This window comes from Telopea speciosissima, chromosome 11, assembly GCF_018873765.1.
Source record: "Telopea speciosissima isolate NSW1024214 ecotype Mountain lineage chromosome 11, Tspe_v1, whole genome shotgun sequence".
NCBI lineage: Eukaryota > Viridiplantae > Streptophyta > Magnoliopsida > Proteales > Proteaceae > Telopea > Telopea speciosissima.
This window is the reverse complement of record NC_057926.1, coordinates 37257479-37279720: the sequence shown is the minus strand read 5'-3', so window position 1 is coordinate 37279720 and position 22242 is coordinate 37257479. Positions and strand designations below refer to the sequence as shown.

The 22242-nt window shown below is 37.4% G+C and overlaps 1 pseudogene; it reads right to left on the bottom strand.

The window, feature by feature from the left end:
- Window positions 1–4378: 4378 nt before the first annotated feature.
- On the bottom strand, window positions 4379–5186 carry LOC122645054 (annotated as a pseudogene).
- Window positions 5187–22242: the final 17056 nt, after the last annotated feature.

Below are 22242 nucleotides of genomic sequence, written 5' to 3'. Positions count from 1 at the left end.
TCTCTCGCACACACACAGTAGAACAGAGGACCAAATAAGAAAGAAAGATAGAGAGAGAGAGAGAGACGAACAGAAGCTCTCAATGGATTGAAGCAAGACTTCTGGAAAAGGCACTACATAACGAAAGCTTGCATGTCATCAAGCCATGTAATTTTCACAGGCGACGAAATCTTTTAATGGGAAAAATCCTAGATCTAAGAAGTCTCTCAATGATATCCCCTGCGTTTTTATGTCACCATCTGGTCAAGAGATAGAACAAAAATAAATGCAGCTTGTTCTTCCGTTTCGGCAAAACATAGATGATGGAATGAATCAAGAGATGGATTGCCAAATCTTCCAGCAATCTCAGATTTAATATGATCTTTTGAACTTTAATGATCAATAACATGGCCAAATAAATTGAAACCAAGTCAAATAAAAAGTGCAGGATTTTCTCCCATCATGGAAAAAAAACTCAAATAGAAAACAAATTAAGAATGAGATTTGAGGGTCGCAACACAGCAACAGTTAAACGCTGGATTAAGAGAATGTGATGCACAAGGCATTGAAAGAGAACTTTTTCGCTTCATTGGATTTTTCCTTTTTAAGTCTTCCTTCAATGTTCATCACTGCTAAGTACTTTTTATTGGAAAGAGAACTTTTTCGCTTCGTTGGATGCAAATGAAAACTCTGTGATCTCGAGCTCTGGATTAAAGAGTAATGCATCTGCTGGGTTGAGCGAGATCCATTAATCTGGGCCTTGTTGTTTAGGTACTGCTTCTTTGGATCTCGTGCTGTTGAGTTTGGATTTCATGTCATCTCCCTGAGAACTACTCCGGCAGGAGGGTTCTTCTTCAACGGACGTTGAGGCGGAAAGAAGAACCCTGTTTATACCTTCGAACCTTACCTCTGAAAACCTGTTTGATGATCCCACTCCCAGTCTTAGGGATCTCCTTCGATTTATTTCTTCTAATGTTTTCCTTCAAGCACCCATTTGCAATGATCCACGTGGGATTCTGAAACTGAGAGAGGTTTGGGTTTAGTTTGAGTGACATGGGTTTGGGTTGATGAACCGAACCGGTCAGGTGGGTTTGGTTTGAAGTTCAAGGTGGTTTAAACAACCATCTCATATGGTTTTCAAAATATTTTGAATTTTTTTAATCTCAACCCTTGGATGCATGTCAGGCCAGGTGGCGCATCATAAGCTCACGGAAGTAGAATGGAAGTAAGAGTTTTGGAAGTAGAGGATGTGGCTCCGGAGTTGAAAACTTGAAGTAAATGACTAAAACTTTTTTTCACATACCTCCCCTACCTGAGGTTTGCTTTAATTATAAAAACATCCCTCAGTTTTGAAAATTCTACGTGTCCTCCTGAGGTTCTTAAAAGTTAAGACACACCCCCATTCCGTTAGTTTACGTTTAATAGTATTAAAAAAAAGAGGTAAACTGACAAAAATGCTCTTCTAAGAAATAAAAACAAAAACAAACCTGTAACTCATCTTCTCAAAACGAGTTATCATTTGGCTTGCCTCACTTCTGTGAGGTCCCTTAGCTGACACAATGAAGTTGCCATTCAGATTAAATCCATCCTGTTTATATTCTTTAATGGGTATATCAGTAATGAACAAAGTGGCGTTAGTCATCTAGGATGCTTCTCTTGCAAGTGAGTGCTGCGATTAAAGACAGTTCCACTTTGTTGTGGAAGAGAAAACGTCAAAAGTTGTTATGGCATGGTCTCCTTCGCACGATTAAGAAATTTTAAATCAGCGAAACCCTAAATTTGAAATTTTAGGGGTCAACTCCAATCAAAATCACAAAGCTCAGAAAGGAAACCCATTAAAACACAGGACAATATCTTGCTGTCCCCCAGAAGTCCAGTGTTTCTTACAAAACCTACAAAGCGATTTGGAGAAGATGAGCTGCAGGATTTTTTAATTTTTTTTCTTAGAAAGGTATTTTTGTCAGTTCATCCCTTGTTTTTAACCCCGTTAGACCTAAACTAATGGAATGGGGGTGTGGGTTAACTTTTAAGAACTTTAGGGTAACATACAGAATTTTTCAAAATTGAAGGATGTTTTCATAATTAAAGCAAACCTAAGGGGAGGTAAGTGAAAAAAACCCCATAATAATAATAATAAAATAGAAAAGAGAAACCGAGAAAGGGAAATAGTGGAATTGCTGAAAACTGGAAAATGGAATATGAAAGACCATTCGGTTAGAGTGTTAAAGCGTTACCAAAAAAAACAAAGAGGTTTTTTGATTTTGCTGTTATACTGTTTTGGATACTTATTATTCACCATTTACCCAAAAAAAATAAAAAATAAAAGATATAGGGTTTTGTAATAAGTGTGGTATTTGGTTCGATTTCAGTTCAAATCGACGAGTCTTGACATAAAATCGAAATTGAACCGAATTAAATAACCATATATCAGACTCAAAACCAAACCGAATAAACATCTTAGCTTGGGGTGTTCTTGAGAGATCTCCATTGTAACTTTCTTTGATTTACATAGTAAAACATTTTAGCTTTGCTCGTGTATGTAATGTGAATCATGTTAAATCTCCATGTCATCTTGCTCTGTTTTTGTTTTTTTGTTCGTGTTTTGTTTGATGTTTGTTCTAAGAGTAGGAAAGAGCTTTTTCTTTATCGTCCTCTTCGTAGAGCGGGCAGAAAGAACAGGGAGGGAGGGTGTAGGGAAACATGAAGAACAGGGGGTGGGGTAGGAAAGAAGAGGATGATAATGATCATGGGATCCACAGATTGAGTAAAAAAAGGAAAATTGTTTGAGTGGTCGCAGCGCAACCCTCATTTGATTTAAACGCAACGTTAAGCTCAACGGATCAATGTGAGCCGTTGATTTATTGTGTCTGCAATCTGAACCGTTGGTACTAATTGTACTTGATTAGTCTAATGATAAAGGTACCACCTGTAATGAAAATGACTTAAGGGTAATGAGGAAATGAAAACGATTTTTGACCTTCGTTCTACTTTCGCTAGGAAGACGTTCTTCAGCTAGCGAGAAGACCGTGTATAGAGGTGGTGGTTGATCGATTCTAACCACCGTTGGTGGAGATTGAGAGGTCTCAATAGCAGGTATTAGTATTCTCCATTTGCTGTTCTTGCTCTCTTTATCTGTAATTTATTAGGGTTCTTAAGTGGAATAACCCTTTTCGATTTGTCTTTAATAGTAAGTTCCCCCAATTGCTGGTTGCAGATTCGTTTCCTCGTGCAGCGAGAAGACCCAATATCCCCTATTTTGAGATCCAGAGCTCTGAAGAGCAGGTATACTCCATTTGTTCTCTGTCTGGCTCTCTATATCTTTATATTTTTAAGGGCAATGATAATGGCATTACAGTATTACACTCTTGAGGTGGATAGGTGTACTTAAAGAAATGGTTTGAACATCTTAAATTTGATAGATTCAGATTATATGAAAGACTTTATATGTTTAAGGGAAATTAAATTGTCATTACACTCTTGAGGTGGATATATCCACCTATAGAAATGGTTGGAACAATTTAAAATTGATAGGTCATCAGATTATATGAAAGACTATGTATTGTAAATGGAAATTAAATTGGCATTACACTCTTGAGACAAATATTGCTTTATGTATGATAGGTCATCAGTTTTATGTTATTACAAATATTGCTTTATGTATGATAAGCCTTCTTGGATCCAGAAGATTAGACCCTTTTTTTGGGCAGAAAAGTCTGTTCATGTAGCTGATGCTAGCTCTTGCTGTTAGCTTTTTATTGTTCTCCATTTTCATCTCATAGCTGATGTTAGTGTCTTGTCGGTTGTGACTACAATTGATTCTTGTTCTTGCATTATTGGTAATTTTTTCCTAGTAAGGAAATTTATTGTTTGCCACATTCACTGCCAAATGCATTTTTATCGTATAAGAGCTGTACTGGCCTGAACTTAATTTCTATAATACAACAATTTGTTCATACACATACCCAAGCACAAAGGGAAAAGAAGTGACATGCATCCTTGTTTTCTTACCTTTTCCCTATCAATTAAGCCCTCTGCTACTGCATATGCCCTTACCATCTGCATAAATATTAAAGAACGTAGGATATTTTGTCCTGCATGTGCATGGCACATGGCTCTTCATCCATCCAATATATATAAGAAATTTGGATTGTGTTATTTTATTTGGCAAGGACCGTAATTGGTGTATAGTTGTGTTCCTGATGCTAAAATGGATTAAAAACATAGGTGATTACCTTCCTCTTGTAACTTTACTGTCTTTATTCTTCTCTATATATGTATCTAACTTCTGAGCTGTCCATGAGAGGGTTAAATGTAGTTAAACCAAACCTCAATAAGAGGGTTATTGTGTGCACTAGCCGAACTAGTGATTGATCCAACTGAACTGTGGTTTGATTGGTCTTCAAGGTTCTCTCAGTTCTTGGTTGTAGCAGGCTGTGTTGCATATGTGGTATATGATGCCCTTAGTTTGAAAAGGAAGAAGAACGGAGAGGCTGTGGCGTTGGTTCTGGCTTGGTTCAAGCATAGGATCTCTATTCGAATCTAATAGGGAGGAAATTTCGATAGGAGGTACCTCTGAAACCGCCGTTTCCGAGGTAGATTCTTGCAAATTAGCAGCAGTCGGAACTGGTGGTGTTGATCCTTTATCCAATCCAAAGAGAAAATTAGGGTTGGTTTGCTTGGCGGCTGCCGTAGGGGGGAAGTGCCATTGAGAGATTGCATAGGCAAGGAATTCAATGCGTCGACGAACCAGTCGACTTTGGGCTTAGCGGAAGTAGGAGGGTTGATTGGTAAGAGGAAGAGGCGAAGACGAGCAGGCTTAGCAGAGGCGCGGTGAAGACGGTCATACTCGATCATGTGCTCGAGATCCTCGTCGGTGGTGACGGAGATAAGGGCGTCAATGTCTTCACCTGGGAGCCGGTACTTGAAGCAGACCTCGGCGTCGAGGTTAGAAAGCTTTGAGATGATGCCGGAGAATCTGATGTTGCGGTCAACAACGAGGATCTTGGTGTCACTGCCGATGTAAGTGAGCTGGTTATCTTGAGTGCGAGGCGGGATCTTGCCACCATAGCTGCACATGAATTTCACCTTGTAATTAGGAGGCTCGTCCCAGGTAGCATTCTCTAGGTCGATCTCACGCGATCGGGGAGAGGAGTCACCAGAATCTGGGTAGGAAGAATAAATGTGATTCTCCATCGGCAACGAATGGGTTGAGAGTTTTGAGACTCAAGCCAGAACTAGCGACACCGCCTCTCAGTTCGTCTTCTTTCGGATTGGGAAGGGTTCATAGTTGAAAGGACAATATGGTCAGTTCAGTTAAAATTCTAATGTTTTTTGTCCAAAGTTAACGGTTTGGACTAACTTATCAATTAATATAAAAAGTAGAGGAGGTACAAGTAAAGAGTACATACAGATGGATGCATCGATAATAAACCCATACCACAGGGGGTATTTGTAAATTTCCCTTTTTTTTTTCTATCCTCAACGGATTACAGCGAGAAATCCATGAACCTAAACAAAAATATTGCAGGGGACGACAATGCCTCGACAATTCCATCATACTAAACTCATGGCTGACTGAGGAATTCTACCATACTATATGCAATGACTTTCATAAGCTGTATAGATCTTTAGTTCAAATATCATTTCTTTAGTTTACTCCAATGTCTCACTTTCTTCTAGTAAGATATGATGGAACTGGAAACCATATGAAGAGCAGCATTGTTCCAGTTTGTCATCCTTTGAATTCTTTGTTATATTAAGATGTAATTATATTGAATCAACAAACCAATGAATTTTCTTTTATGAGACACAAAGATTAAGTAAATAATTTCCTTGTACCTTTTCACTACAAATGTATTTCTCTTCCAACGAGTTTTACTTGACGGTCCAGTAACTACTTACACAGGGCAGACTGGTGTGCTTTTCATGTGAATTATGACTGGTGTGCTTTTCATGAGAATTATGGTTGGCATTACCAACATTCACATCATAAGACTTGTATGTTATCCAGAATAGAGAGATGTCAAATAGTTGATTCAGTATGGTTTCAATCTGTTTCTTATATACCAAGTCAATTCGAATCAGACCAACAAGGTGTTCAGTCAATAAAAATCAAATCGAGAATCAATATCTATCGGTCCGATTAGTTTCAATTTGTTATCAGTCTGGTTTAATGGTCGGTCCAGTTGTTTTGACCTTTTAACAGTTTCTAAAATTCAAAATTAATACTGAACCGATAATGAGTTCAATCGATCAATTCGATTTGATCGGTTCAATTGGATCGGTCTGATTCTTAACATACTAATCTGGAACTTGTCTATAATTAAACCCTTTAAGCCCAGCTCAAACCCATCTAAAGCCAGCTCGCCATCCATCCGAAACCCATCTATTTGCCCTATTTTCTTTTTTCTTTTTTTTCATCTTAAAGTCATAGCAAAAGGGAGTATTTAGTAGTTAGGGGTGTAAATGAATAGTCGAAATCCGTTTCCATATCCGTGTTCGTATCCGTTTAGTACTTTCCGAATTCGTCTCAAAGCTAAATGGATGCGGATACGGATAGGCTATAGCTATCCAAAAAGCTATATTTACAAGTAAACGAATAAAATATTCGATCCATATCCGTGTCCGTATCCGTTTAGCACTATCCGAATCCGTCCAAAAACTAATCGGATGCGGATGCGGATATAGCACCATTCGAGCCGAATCCGATCCGTTTACATCCCTACTAGTAGTAAGACCATAAAATGTTAGATGGTCAAACCTAATATCCACCACTTGGTTGATCAGTTAAGGCTTAAATCAGTTGTTAAAAATTGAATCGAATCGGTTTGATTTGGAACAAAATTCAAATTGACTTGGTTTTAAAGTCTAACTGTTGGTTTAAACCCAATCGAACTAGCTAACTGAACCTAAACTAAAAAATGGAACCAAAAACTTAATGCGAACCGAATAAAAATAAATGGGTTGAACTGAATTTTCAAAACCATATAAGAACCACATTAAGCTGAATACATGAAAATCAAATAAGAACTGAACTGAATCGGTTCAGTTTTGGCTTTAGGTTTTTAAATCTATTCAGTTTTGGTTTGTTTATATTGTATCTTGAACTGAATCAATAAATTGAAACTGAACCAATTGACACTCTTAATTGAGGTTTCGGGTTTGCACAGGCCATGTAACTTTACTTAGTCTGCACACAATATTTGGGATCAGGATCGCCTCAAGGGAGCAGGGAACACCCAGGGTGCTGCCAGCCATTGGGCTGTACCACACACATCCCTAGGCATGCATCAAGATTTGTGCGGCACAGTTCAACCGCTGGATGCCCCCTGGTAATACCCTGGGCACATGCCTCCCTGGAGACGAGCTAAATTCCAATATTTGCCACTTGACAGATTGAATGAGACTGAAATTTTGTAGATAAATAGACCAAAAGCCCCTGCCCACATGTCAAATTTCAACCCCAATGGAGTTCGGCAAAAGATAAACAATGCATTGAAAAATCTAGAAATACCAAAGGGTACATGGACCACCTTTGGGGTGCACAAAGGGTTTGAAGCTCAAATTTGACACATGAGCAATTAAGATCATCTTCTTCGATGATCGAAATTATCAAATCATCATTCCAAGTGGCAAAACTATGTCTACCTACCATGTTTTATAGTCTACATATCGCAGACTAGAGGAACCTCAATCACTAAATAAGACGGAAAAAAAAAGCTCTGATTGTACGTATGGAATTTCTTAACTATGTGTGTAATACCAATTGTACCCTATGGGACAAATAAAGACCACCTTCCTATTATAATAAGGAGGGCTGAGTAACCAACCGGGGTTACATCATGAGACAAAACATTTTTGTTTTCTATTATACAATATTGAAATTACTTTCTAGAAGATTTGTTTTATAATACATTTATGGGAAGAGTTTTCTGTCTGGGAGTGTGGCCTACGTTAGCATTCTCATGTGTCTATCTCTCGACTCCTCAAAATAAAGAGGCACATGTGTCTTTTCAAATGGGGAGGAAAGAGATAGACTCAAGGGATAAACAATTAAATTTGTATAATGATGGTTTTCCTATATGGTCTATTTGGAAACTTTTCCTAAATGTCATAAAAATATGTCACGTAATAATTCAACCGGCAATAGAGTTTGCCAAGAGACAAAATAGAGCTTTAAGAAATTCTTTTTTTTAGGTAAACAAGCTTTAAGAAATTTGAGATTATAGGAGAGTGCAAAGTAGTGGTTGGAGTATCGTATGCATGCATAGACTTATATGGGAGGATATTTACTGTTTAAATGTTTAAGTATATAATTTGAAAATTGGTTAATCCAAACCATATTCTCTATTCTTTTCTTTTCTTTTTTTTTTCAATTTTTTTTTATAGAAAAAAGATACTTTATTATTAGGTAAAAAGAACATTGCTTGGTCTCTATTTGGTAAACCTTTCCTAAATGCCATAAAAATATGTCACCTAATAATTCAACCTGCAATAGAGTTTCCCAAGAGACAAAATAGAGCTTTAAGAAATTCTTTTGGTTTAGGTAAACAAGCTTTAAGAAATTTGAAATTATAGGCGAGTGCAAAGTAGTGGTTGAAGTATTGTATGCATGCATAGACAGATAGACTTATATTGGAGAGTATTTAAAATTTAAGTATATTATTTGAAAATTGGCTAATCCAAACCATATTCGCCATTCTTTTTTTTTTTTTAAGAAAGAGGATAATTTATTATTATTTAAAAAAGCGTTGCTTGGTCTCTATTTAGGAAACCTTTTCTAAATGCCATAAAATATGTCACGTAATAATTCAACCTGCAATAGAGTTTGCCAAGAGACAAAAGAGCTTTAATTAAGAAATTCTTTTATTTATAGGTAAACAAGCTTTAAGAAATTTGAGATTACAGGAGAGTGCAAAGTAATGGTTGGAGTATCGTATGCATGCACAATGAGATAGACTTATATGGAAGAGTATTTAATGTTTAAATATATTATTTGAAAATTGGCTAATCCAAACCATATTCTCTATTCTTTTTTTTTTTTTTTGATAAAAGAGGATCATTTATTATTAGGTAAGAAGAACGTTGCTCGGTCTCTATTTGGTGGGAAACCTTTCCTAAATGCCATAAAAATATGTCATGTAATTATTCAACCTGCAATAGAGTTTGCCAAGAGACAAAATAGAGTTTTAAGGGTTTTTTTTTTTTTTTTTTTTTTGTTTAAGGTAAACAAGCTTTCAGAAATTTGAGATTATAGGAGAGTGCAAAGTAGTGGTTGGAGTATCGTATGCATGCATAGACTTAGATGGGAGAATATTTAATGTTTAAGAATATAATTTTAAAATTGGCTAATCCAAACCATATTCTCTATTCTTTTTTTTTTTGATAGAAAGAGGATCATTTATTATTAGGTAAAAAGAACGTTGCTTGGTCACATGCCTCTACACCTAGACACATGATTGACAAAATAACCACTCTACCCTCCATGTTAGAAGCTTAGGCACACACTCCCATTGGCCCCCTCACTGATGGAGGGACCATGCGATCAAACAACGTTCCCTCTCCCTTATTATTATTATTATTATTATTATTATTATTATTATTATTATGTGAAAAACACAAGACATCCGCTTTACAAAAATCAAACAGCCAGAGTGGAACTTGGCCAACTAGTCCTACATGCACAGAACATGGCCTTTCGAACCAAGGAGTCAGCCAAGTGGTTAATCTCTCTTGGAATGTGGTGAAGAGAACAAGTCACAGATTAAGTAAACTATATATACTACAACAAATATGGTTTTTTGCAACGGAAAATTTTGTCGTAAAAACTCTTTTCCGTCGCAAATATTTCATTTCTGACAGTAAATTTTCGTCGCACATCCGTCGGATAGACTTCCGTTGTATCCAAATATGACAGTAAAATAACCACTATTGGTTCTGTTAGTTTTTACGACGGGTACAAAATTCCGTGGCATAAAATAAAGTATAGACGATGGTAACAAAATACCGTCGTTTAAAATTAAATATATACAATGGATATAAAATACTGTCGCTTATAATGAAGTGTATACATTATAGTATTATACTAGTGTTTATATGACAGAAATAAATTTTCGTCATAAATAGTATGACATTTTTAAAAAAAAATTTGGATTTGCACAAGAAATTCCTATAAATACATCCGCTGAAGAAGGGGAAACAAATTTCACTAAAGCCCAACATCCATTAACATCCATATTACTCATGCCAACATCTACTAACATTTATTTCACTACTGTCCAACATCAAGCCAATATGAAGTAACAACAAAATGACAATCCATTTCACAAAACATCTTTTTCATTATGAAGAAGAATATAGTACTAGAACAAGGGGAGAGTAGCATCCTACAAAGTAATCGAAAAATATATACACTTGCAAATTAGATGTTCCTTCAATTAGTAATTTCATCGTTGCTGAACGCTAAAATTCACAAGGCTTCACTCTTGCAACAACAAAGTTGAAGGATTTTAAATCATACCTGTAACAATATTTCATTTTCTATTAGATAAGCTCACTCACATAGTTAAAGAGCCAAGTGTATGTTGCCATGCTGGTTCTCAACCAGCACAACTCAAATGAAAAGAAACACCAACTACAATGCCGTGTTAAATTTGGATCCCCTACATTCCATAACTTGCTCTATTTCTGTTTCAGTGAAGTCACAATGCAAAGTTCTAGACTTAGAGAACATTCAAAATTCAATCTAACATCAAACTGCATTAGAGAACTCTTTTAGTTTTAAATAAAAGTCCAAGCTCCATCAGATTTTTTGATAACTTCTATATTAGGAAATTCAAGGTGTAGAGAAGTTTACCTGTACAAATAGACTTCAAAAATATAAGCCAGAGAGTCTACAATTGCTTCAATTATCAGCTGCCCAATAAATAGAGAGAAAAATCAGTTTATAGAGTACTTCAGTAAACAAACCAACAAAGTTTAATACCTTTCTAACTTGATTGATTTGCATCATAACCCAGTCAAAACCTCCATTCATCATAAATTTTGGAACTATTACCTGCATACATTGTCAAATTTCTTCCTGAAGTGGTAAAACGAGTAGGTTGCACCATCAAGGTTTCCTAGTTGTCGAATATAGAATATCTAATGAGTCCATAACAAAAAGAGAAACTACAAGAAAACAAATCTTCTCCATAAACAACATTAAATCCATAAATAGACAACTTTATTTCTTAATGCAGGAGAAGAGAGCAGGAGAAAAAATATTTTATTTTTCTCCTAGAATAATGTAGAAGCAACAAGCAAACATAGTTTCCCTAACTTAAAAATCAGAAAAGCACTGAAGAAAAAGCCAACTGCAGGAGAGAAAAAAATTTGTTTGTTGTAAAACTCAATTATAAAACTAAGAATGCCTGAACATACTTAATGTCCTTTATATAGACCTCTAAAACTTGAAAATTCCATTAGAACTCAAACTATCTAAAAGACAATCTAGGAATCTGTGACTAAATTACAAACCAAATAAGCCAATAGGAGTAAGAACACACACACACACACATAGAGGCCTTACCCTTGCTTTCACAGAGAGTCTATTTTTAGACTTGAACCCGTGACCACTTGGTCACAATGGGCTATGGAGCAACCTTACTGTAGCACCAAGGCCCACCCTTGAGGATGAAAATCTCAATCCAACTAGGAATTTCAATACGAACTCTAAATCTGTTTTCTAGAGCTTGATTTTAGCTGGGAATAATCTGGAATGGGAATCCGTCTCTTTTCTTTATTTTGTGTTTTTAGGTAGGTACAGACATGTTATTAAGTTGCGATCTCTTATCCGTCCATTATAGCTACTGTATCGAAAACATCATGTCCTCTATGGACCATGTGATCATCCATGGGGATTACCATTGTTACAGACTTGCAGGATCAATCGTGATTCCACCAAAGATGCTGGAGTACATAGGCAAGAAAAGCTGCCTTTTCTGTTCTCATGGTTTGCTTTTTTTAACCTTTCCATAACCTTAGAATACACAAAATTAATGATATTTCAGACAATCAAGGGTGATAGATGAAAGTTGAAGAGGATTAATATGTGAAAGATAGGGTTAGGGGGGGGGGGGGAGAAGAAGATAAATAGCAAACAAAAAAATTAAAGACAATGGAGCGCATGGAAGATATATTAACTCAAGGAACTTGGTCAATGAACCCAAAAACAACGGAATAAATAGAAAGCAAAAAACTTAAAGATAGAGATTTGTTTAACAAGAGAACAAGTGAGATCTTACCGAAGGTGTTTCATTGCTACTGGGAACCATATTGATTCCTGAGAAGAGTACCCAGCTGTGGCTACAACAGTTGCTAATTGGAGGATACAAAACAGTCCCTTGTGATTCAAAAAATCCAAGGAGCTTGCTGAGATTTTTTTTCATCCTCTTTGTTCTGCATATCCACCAAACAGTTGCTGCAGATTTTTTAATGCTTAATCAACTCAACAACCCCTTCCTGTGATGGTGTTTCGGTGCTGATCCAACAGCTGAGTTCTCCGATATTACTTAGTTACTAGTTCTGAATCCTACTTTCTAATTCCATGACTTGTTTATATCTAAGCATCTAACCACTAACTTTTGCTGAGATATTGAAGACTGTTTTATTCCCTAACTACCTACCTTCAACCAATGTATTGATCTCAACTAGGAAGTCTAGTTTTTATTTTGGTGGTTGGTTATTTCTGTCAGAAGTTCACTCTAAAACTATTAACCGACAGTCAAATTCTAGCATTGTTAATGTTCTATTTTGGGTCCCACATCGTCCCTGAGATACACTCCAGCATTTGAAAATTGAATGAAAACAACCAGTGATTTCTCCATCTCAGAGATATGACAACTGACCAAATTCCATTTTCCCTCTATCATCCTCTAGAGGGAAAAAATTGGCTTTTAAACAATGAAGCCTTCTAATTAAGTTTTAACTCAATTTAAGGTCCTAATTAGGATTGATAAAAACTGTCATCTGAAAATAACTTGCCATTCAATCAATTAATCAGATAATTACCACACACCACCAGATGGAAATGAAATAACAAATTGGTAAAGTTGGGTGTATATACATTGTGGATTACTACTCCATTTGTTGGATATAATCCTTTTTGAACCATGGTCTACTTGTTCTGTTCTGTCCTTTTCTTATTATAGTAAGTCCTTTCTCTCTCATTCTCTATGAAAAAATTGAGAGGAAATAGGAAATGGATTTTGCTCTGTGGCTTTGTCCAGGAGCAACCCACTTGCTGTATTTATGATTCAATGCATCTGTTTAAATATACAATTGTGTTTGGTATGTGCTAGCCTAGGTTAGAAAATCCACCTATGCCAATACATATGGTTATCAGATAATTTAAATTGGTTTTGGTTTGCTTTGAAACCGATTGTTTTTCGAGGATCGATTAGAGATTGAACCGATATTGCTTTCTTCCTTACCTCAACTTTCTTCTTGTCTCAAGTAGGAGGTTTAATGTTTACCAAAAAAACTATGTAGGAGGTTCAATTGCTAATTACAATTGGATTACCTTGGTGATTGGTGACCATTACCTTCACATAAGGCCTTATTACTAAAAGATAATATACGATGAGAGAGAAAGGGATTTCTTCTGTCTTGAAGCTTCAAATTAGGAAACAGATTGGAACTAATTCCAAGCACTTGTAAACTATAGCAGTGTTAGAGTGAAGGTAACAGGTTTGTCTACATCGAAGTTTCAAAACTCACAGATATTGATCACTACGAAATCAAAGCTATCTCCTCGGATGCAATGCATCAAAGGAACAAATATTTCAATGCAGCAACAGTCAAATTCAATGAATCTCAGATACAAATATTCAAAAACAAATTAACAGAAGATATCTTGCCTCAGAGCATCTCAGATTCAACATTACAAAATGGGGAAAAAAATAAATAAAGTGCAAACATCCCTGTTATCCCACGCTATTCAAAGAACAATGCAACACCATAGGATTTTCAATAGGAACTCTAAATCTGTTTTCCATGGTGAGGGATGCAATTCCCCAATTTCATAGGAAATTATCAAATCCATTTCCAGAAGTACCTTTTAAATACCTTTCAGAAACGCATGATTGGGTTGGCAAAGCATAGATTCCCATATCCCATTCAGATAACCGAACCCTTTTCCACATTCTAGTTGAATCCTCCATGGACAGAAACAATGACTTCAAGTTTGAATTTGCTAAAAACTTAAAATTAAAGACTTCGCTTTGAATATAAGGAATTAATCTTTTCCTACATACAACTATGACGTAAGGAGTGTATTAAAATTTCCCCAACCTCACTTGAAGAAAAAAAATAAAGGGGCCACAGTTTTCGAAAAGAAATTACAAAAATACCTAGAATGGCTTTTCTTCCTCAACATCCAAAGAGAATGACACCTCCACCATTGTTCTGTGACTGTAAGAAGAAACAATTTGAGCTGAGAATGAAGTGCCAAGTAGAAATTTCCTAAAATAAAAAGAGAAGGAAATAAAACACTAGCAAGAGACGTACCCAGTGCACAAGGCTCCCGCCACTACAGGGTCTAGGGAGGGTCATAATTTACACAGTCTTACCCCTGCTTTCACAGAAAGGCTGTTTTTAGATTTGAACCTATAACTACTTGGTCACAACGGAGCAACCTTACCGTTTCACCAAGGCTTGCCCTTAAAACAGTGTTGTTTTTTAGTCAAAACGAAATTGATTTGTATACATTCACCAAGGGCCAAGTGGTGAAGGTGGGACTTGATCCCCAATCTCAGCTACGACAAGCCCAAGACTTTACCAGCTGAAACAGAGTTTAAGTCACAGCTCTTATGTACATATAAGTTTTAGATGGATGCTTGAAATTTTCAGATCTTTAAAAATTTTCTACACAGCACAATGTCCTTGAGAAAATTTTGAGTGAATACTAAAAACACAAGCATACTTGAGCAAATCAGTAAATACCAAGATTTGAAACCCTACAAAGAAAGGGAGGGGGGGGGGGAAGAAGACAAAGAAGAGAAACAAGCTTAAAATACTTTCCACCACTTGAGCAAAGAGGTGTTGACTACTAAGCACTGTGGTCTCAATAAGGTATGAACAGGTCAAACCGTCAAAATAAAAGAGGATTAAACTGAAAATAGTACATACTTGATTGGACTTATCACAATTTTCAAGAGCAACATCTCCAACTGTAAGAAAATCACTGAAATATTCCAATTCCACAAGTTATTCTAACAATTTACCATGCAGAACACACATAGTATACATAAAGATAAATGCAGAGATATGGATAAATGCAATTATAATGCATATAGGCCTTTGTAGACATGATAGAAATGTTACTGACACCTGGCTAACCTGGATACCTTCTTTGGAGGAGTGTAGGCTCCAACTTGCAGTAGAGTTACATGTACACTTAAATCAACAAGCAACGCATGAAAAGTATCAAAATGAACAGGGCAATATGAATTCAAACCCAGAAGGCCTAAGGGAGGAATCCGGAAGTCATGGATGGAAGTAGGAAGTGCGTCCAAGGATGGGAAAAGGAAGCCTAGTAAGTTGCTTCAAAGATCAACCTTTAGGTACTCAAGAACTGTTTTTTTTTTTTTTTTCCTTTGAGAAGCAACCCAATAGCTTGATCTTCAACCCTTTTTGATCTTTTTCTCTTTCAATCATATTAACAGGGGACTTGCCTTCTACTCCGTAGGCAACAAGAACACACATATGTAGAAGACATTAAACGGTTGAATCCCTAGTTAAAAAAAAGGGGGGAGGGTTAAGAAAAAGAAAACAAGGGATAACAAAAGAATCAGAAGAAGGAGAGCTATGGAGGCAGTAATTAAGTTCAAAGGAAGAAAACAGAATAAAATATGTTAAGATAAAAAGGAAACAATCACATTCAAAAATAGCATACCTTCTTTAAATCACTAGAACCTCTTTTGTTTATCTAAGCTATTCTCCTCAACGATCTCTTGGAAACCCATAGAGAAGGCGAGAGAGATATATTGACGGTGAGAATATAAGAGGGGGGGAGAGAGAGAGAGAGAGAGATTGAGACTAAGAGAGCAACCAGAGGTAGATTGAGGGCGAGGGCAAGGGTGAGGATGAGAGAGAGATGAGAGGAGTTCGTTAGGGCGCAAGAGAGAGTGAGCGAAAGACTGAAACGGGAAAAAAAAACCAGGAAAAATCAAATGTTAGAGGGTGAAGCGGGAAATTTTTAAAAAAAATACAGGAAAACAAAAAGACAAAAGGGAAAAAGGATTACGACGGTAGCCAAAAAAATCCTTCATATCATAGCATATTAATAGGATGGAAACAGAGTTCGGTGGTAAAAAATGTCAAACACGGTTACATACATATACAATTATTAACAACGGTATTATTTTACTATCGTAAAAAATGTATGTTTAATGACAGAATATTAATATCCATCATTTCAAATCATTTTTAACCATGGTAATTTATTTCTGTCGTTATAGAGTAAAAATTCAGACGAAAAACGAAATATCCGTCGTTTCTTATTCTTGTACTACTGTAATATCATATGGTCGTTAATTACTGGACTTTTAGCCATAGAATTAAATTTCCATTGTAAAAAAGTATTTTTACGATAGGAAAAAAATTCTATTGTAAAAATATTGTCGTAAATGACCATTTTTGTTGTAGTTATATGACTAATATCCTGTATAATGCTCAATACCTCAATTGATATAGGCTAGTTAGGATGATTGAGGAAGGATGCAAGGTCCTTGTTATCCACTTCTACAATTACGTTATCAATCCCTTCAGAGATACTCTCAAGCATTCCTTCCCTGAGATCAAGGGCTTCACCCTATAGTACTGTTGAAAAGGAGACAGGTTCAGAGACCGCTAAGATGACCTTACCTTGCCAATTCCAGATTATAAAACCCAGACCCCCTTTACCACCTCGAAGTGACGCATCTAAGTTTAGTTTATGCTTCTACTGTAGCGGAGGAGACCAAGATAGAGGCTGGCCAATATTTACATGGAGAATGATATAATCTACATGGGGTCTACATGGTCACTGCAAGAAGTGAGAAACAAAATACCCATATGAGAGGGCAATAGTACAATGGCATTGTGAGAAACTTTTTTCCCTATAAACTAAGAGGGATGAATTTGAACCAATGGAGTGGGTTGTGATTGTTATACCCGCACTCGGATCATAATTAATTATTATTTCTTCCCGTGCGTGTGGTTATCACGCCACGTCTTGGTGAGTTGTTCTCAGTGGTCAAACCCGTTACAAATTATTGATCATGATACGGGCTTACCATTGACTCACCATGGCAATGGAAAAGTAAGTTCTAGCCTCAAGTCTTATTAATTATTCTTCCTTGGTAACCTCGAAGTGCGGGTCCGGGCTTGAACCGCTCGAGCTATTTCATGAGAGAAGGGAATAATTTAAGTTCGGGTCCCACGTACCTTTAGGAAGTACATTGGGGACTTATACCCATCTCTTATGAACCCATCTAAGAATGGGCTTTTCCTAATTAAGGTTGTGGGCAGGCCCATTTAACTCTATTTGACCCAAAGATGGGTTAACCCATTCCTGTACCTAAATAAGACCATGGGTCAACCCATTAAGCCCTCTTGACCCATTTAACTTAAACTACCCATTTGGCCTAATGACCCATTTATCTTGGATCCACCCATTTAACTATTTGACCCATTTAACTTAAAGGACCCAAGCCCATTTTCTATAAATAAGACAAAGGGGGAGAAGGATTCATTTTCATTTCTTCTCCCATCTAGCCTAAATCGTGGAAGAGAGAAAGAGGAGAGAAAGGAGAAAGAAGAAAGAAGAAAGAAGGAAAGAAGAAAGAAGGAAGGAGAAAAGGAGGAAGAAGGGTGGAGAATCTTGGTTGGAGGTTTGAAGATCACTTCTTGGAGCCTCAACATGGAGCCTTCTACCTTGGGGTGGGTAAGCCATTCAATCCCATCTCTTTTCTTCTATTTTGGGTTTTGGGGTTTGGGAAATGGGAGAAATTCGACCTAGGGTTCTCTTGGAACCTAAGGAATCGATGGAACCTCTAAACCTAGACTATGGTGGAGTTTTTCACTCCATTACAAGCCCTAAGCCTAAGTAATCTCTTTCCATTTAAGAAATTTAAGGTTTCTACCATATTATGTCCTAATTTAGGTTCTCTTTGTTTTCTCTTAAATCCATGGGATTACATGGACCTAATGAGGTCTTAGAACCCTAATGGACCTAGGAGGAAGCTTTCTTGAAGCCTCCTACCTTTAAACCCCTTGGAAAATGAATCCCTAGTGAGAAACCCTTCAATTTCGGTTCTGCGTATGTGGTTTTACACTCGGATTCGATTTAACCACACACCTGTACCGACCTTGACTAAAACTATCCTAAGCCCCTGGTTAGCTAGGATTTACATGTGGTTTCGCACTGCAAGAAACCACCACGAAATTACCTCCCTGAAAAGGCCCCTGTGAAGCTCGGATTTACACTCGGATTCGATTTTAAATCACATCGCATCCGACCTTGACTAAAAGCTGTCACCGGGCCCCTTTTCCTAGGATTTACACTCGGATTCAGTTTTCGAAACCACATCTGCATCCGACCTTGACTAAAAGCATCACGGGCCCTGGGTTTCCTAGGATTTACATGTGGTTGCGAGAATTTGGGCATGAAATCACACCCGCAACCACTTCACTTACGAAACCTTATACTTAAATGATTAATGGGAGACCTTTTGGGGATCCGTCCCTTTACTTAATTAATCTGTTTGCACTCTTTATTTAGGTTTAAAGTTTTCATCTTGTGACGTGTTACTTGATTGCGGCGACAACTCATAACATCGGGACATAACACAAATAGTGAGTGGGTTTGGTTGTTTGGGCTTGATATTATTATTGCATTGTATATTATGTCATCATTATAAATTATTAAGCATGCTTGCGCATATTGCATACTTTTATATATGAATGTTATGATGTTAATTGGAGATGCTTTACTTTGATGGGTCTCGGTGCGGTGGGTACAGTCTTGAACCAAACACTATATACATTTATGAAGAAATTATGTTGAATGTCATGTTGAACGTATCGAGTCCGTCTTCTTGTCAGGGCACTAAACCGGATGAAAAGTTGATGCGCCGGATTACCTCTCGGGACGATAGGACTTGCATGTAGCGTGGCTAGGATTTTACACCCTTATGCTACGACCCTTACCAACAGGGTTTAGGTGTTGGGTAATCGGTACGAATTGCGTGGAGGTGGGAGAGGCGATCATGGTAGTATTGGTTATCGAGTGCGCCCGCGAGTGGTCTTGGAGGCTTCGATCGGCGTAGGTCCCACGTGACAATTGAGGTTTCATTGTGGCGATAAGTTAAGTGACCCAGTGTCTCCCGAGTTGTCACGATAGCATATACCTCGACTTAGTTGTGATGTTAGGTGGAAAATTTACTTAACATATGCATGCATCATTGGACTATGTGAAGTGTGTTTGTGCATCCCCATCCCCTCACTGGCTCGGTGGAGAGCTAACCCTCTCGTGTACATAAATTTTAGATTATGATGCAGTGCGGAGGAGCGGAGGCGTGTTAGAGGAACATGGCAACGGGTGTCCTTGTGACAATTGCGCCTACGGGCCGTGAGAACTCTAGGGACTTGTTCCCCTTTTTTTTTTTTAGGGCGTAGGCCCATGTAAAAACATTCTTGTTATACCCTTGTTAATCATTATTAGATGGTAATGAAAAATGGATTAACTACGATGATTTATCATCTAGGCTTTGATCATCTTGTAATTATTGATTTTATACGCTTCCAGCAAAACTACGATCATTTGGAATGTAATATTTTCCTTTCCGCACTCGATATTATATTGTTTTAATATTAGTTATGACATAGTATGCGTTGGGACACGTGTCGTGATCTGCGGCCTTAATAGGATGACAAGCGTTGTCCTAGTCACCCCTTATAATGTATTTTATCCCTCTATGCAGGAAGGGCGTGGATGATACTTCTATATGATTACTAAATGGGCCATGTTCTGGTTGAGACCAAATTGACAATGCCATAGAGAACCCATTTCCACCAAGCTAGAAGTGTCATTGGGCCAAGACTTGGTCAACTCAAGCCCAACTTAACTAGATGAATTCCATTACTCCTTCAAGCCTTACTCTATGAAAATGTCCTTTAATATAGAACTCCTATTTTAGGCTTTTAGCTAATAAGCCACTAAACGTAATAAAGATTTGGGAAAAAGAGATATCAACAAATGTTAGGATTAAGTATTGCGGATCCTTTAATGAACATCTTGGGTTGTTGGAACTATGCCATAAGTGGAGCCCATTAATATAAATCCCCTTTTGCATTTAATCCAATTTGGATATTATCTCAAATCCGTTTTAAAACTCCTACTGGATTAATATTTTTTTTGGTGAAATGGATTAATATTTAATATGGGATTTCTTAAACATTAACATCGAATATTTACAAAAGCTACCGTTTCCATAAACAAGGATTATATGCTAAAACTATTTGATTGACCAAACCCGCCGGTAAACCCGCATCCAAACCCGATACTCTAGCTTCCTCTGTTCCTTGTTTGCTTTCTAAAGGATAAAGATTCCATTTTTTTTTTTCTCTCTGGAAATTGTGAGGTGATTTTATTCTTTTGCCCAGATTCTACGTGGTAAGATATTAATGTGAAATGTGAAGGGATTAAGGGCAATTTTGTCAAATTACATAAATATTTACAGCGACGGGTTGAAAATAAGTTGCAGTAACTGAAGCCCTAATTGCGGCAAGGAAAAGCCAAAAGCTTCCTACTTTTTTTTGTACCTGATGATTCCCGTGCCTAGAATAAATAATGTTTCACCTAAAAATACTGCTCTACCCCTTTTTTCACTTTAATATTACGATCATATCCATTTTTTTCCAAAAGAAACTAAACCCATTTCAAACCCTACTCGGTTGAACCACTTAGAACCCTTGGATTTCCCAATGTTGAAGCTTTTCAGGGTCTGCCCTGGTTTTGGTGTTTCATTCCCTCTTCCCTATGACGAAATTGCCCACACAAAGTCTTAGTATCCCTATTTTGCGTTCTGAATGAACCGGCTAAATATGGGTATGTGTGGATTATCACATCTCCTAATTGAGTTCTAAAACATCGAAACTCCGATAATAAAATCTGGTTTAGGGTTGCAACAAGGTCGGGTTAGGCTGGGCTCTTTGAAACCTCAACCCAACCCTAAGTCCCCTTAGCTGGGTCCAGGCCCGATCTTGATTCAAGACGTAAAAAATCCAACCCTAACGTACTCTCAGGGCTAAGTTGGGCTGACCTTGATTGGTCCTAACCATAGGGAGGAGGATGGGAGCTGAGATGCAAGGGCTGGCCTAGGAGAAGAAGGAGACAAGGTCAAATCGGGCTCTACCCAAGGCCTCAGCCCAACCCTGATTCAGGACTAGAAATTCCCAACTTTGAACCATGCTCAGGGCCATGGTATTCAGTTCAAGCCCCATTCAGGCTCAAGGCAGGCTAGGGCAGGTTAGGGCTGATAGGGCCAAACTTGCACCCCTATTTTGGTTACTCTACAATTGGATGTGCTTATAGCCTTATGGTAATTTGCAACATTGGATCGACAATGACTCTATGAATGTATTGGTACGTAATGTTATCCTAAGTCACTAGCTTCCGTAATACTTATGTAATTAATTACTCTGACTTGCCTTAAGAAAGCAAAATGGCACATCGGTAGTTGGTTAAATCAACTAACAAGACTACTTAAATTTTAATAGATCCGTAATTTTTGATGAGAGGTTATTTTCTCCGATTCAACTTAGACTAGAAACTTTATATAATTGACCTACATGGTGTTTCAAGAGAAAAAGAAACTGACCAAACCCGACTTGACGTGAGACCTATGAGTCGCACTATTTAGTCCATAGCAAAGACACCTTGTTATAATGGCAGTTTATGTTATTTTTGAGAACTTTGAGGGCTACTCAAATCACAAAACACGGGCATTCTTTTCGGAAAAGCAGGGATATCTTGGTAGTTTCTCTTGCTTTGTTTCTGAAAAGAATATTAAAGAGACTGTAAAAGGGAGAGAAGGAAAGGGAAGGGAAGGGAAGGGAAGAAGGACCAGGAAAGAGAGTGAGAGAGGGTGGAGGGCCTCTGACTATGAGTAAGGTACTATGACAACAACTGCTCGAGAGAATCCAGAGACAGACCCAAGTGCTCAAGTGCCCAAGTGCCCA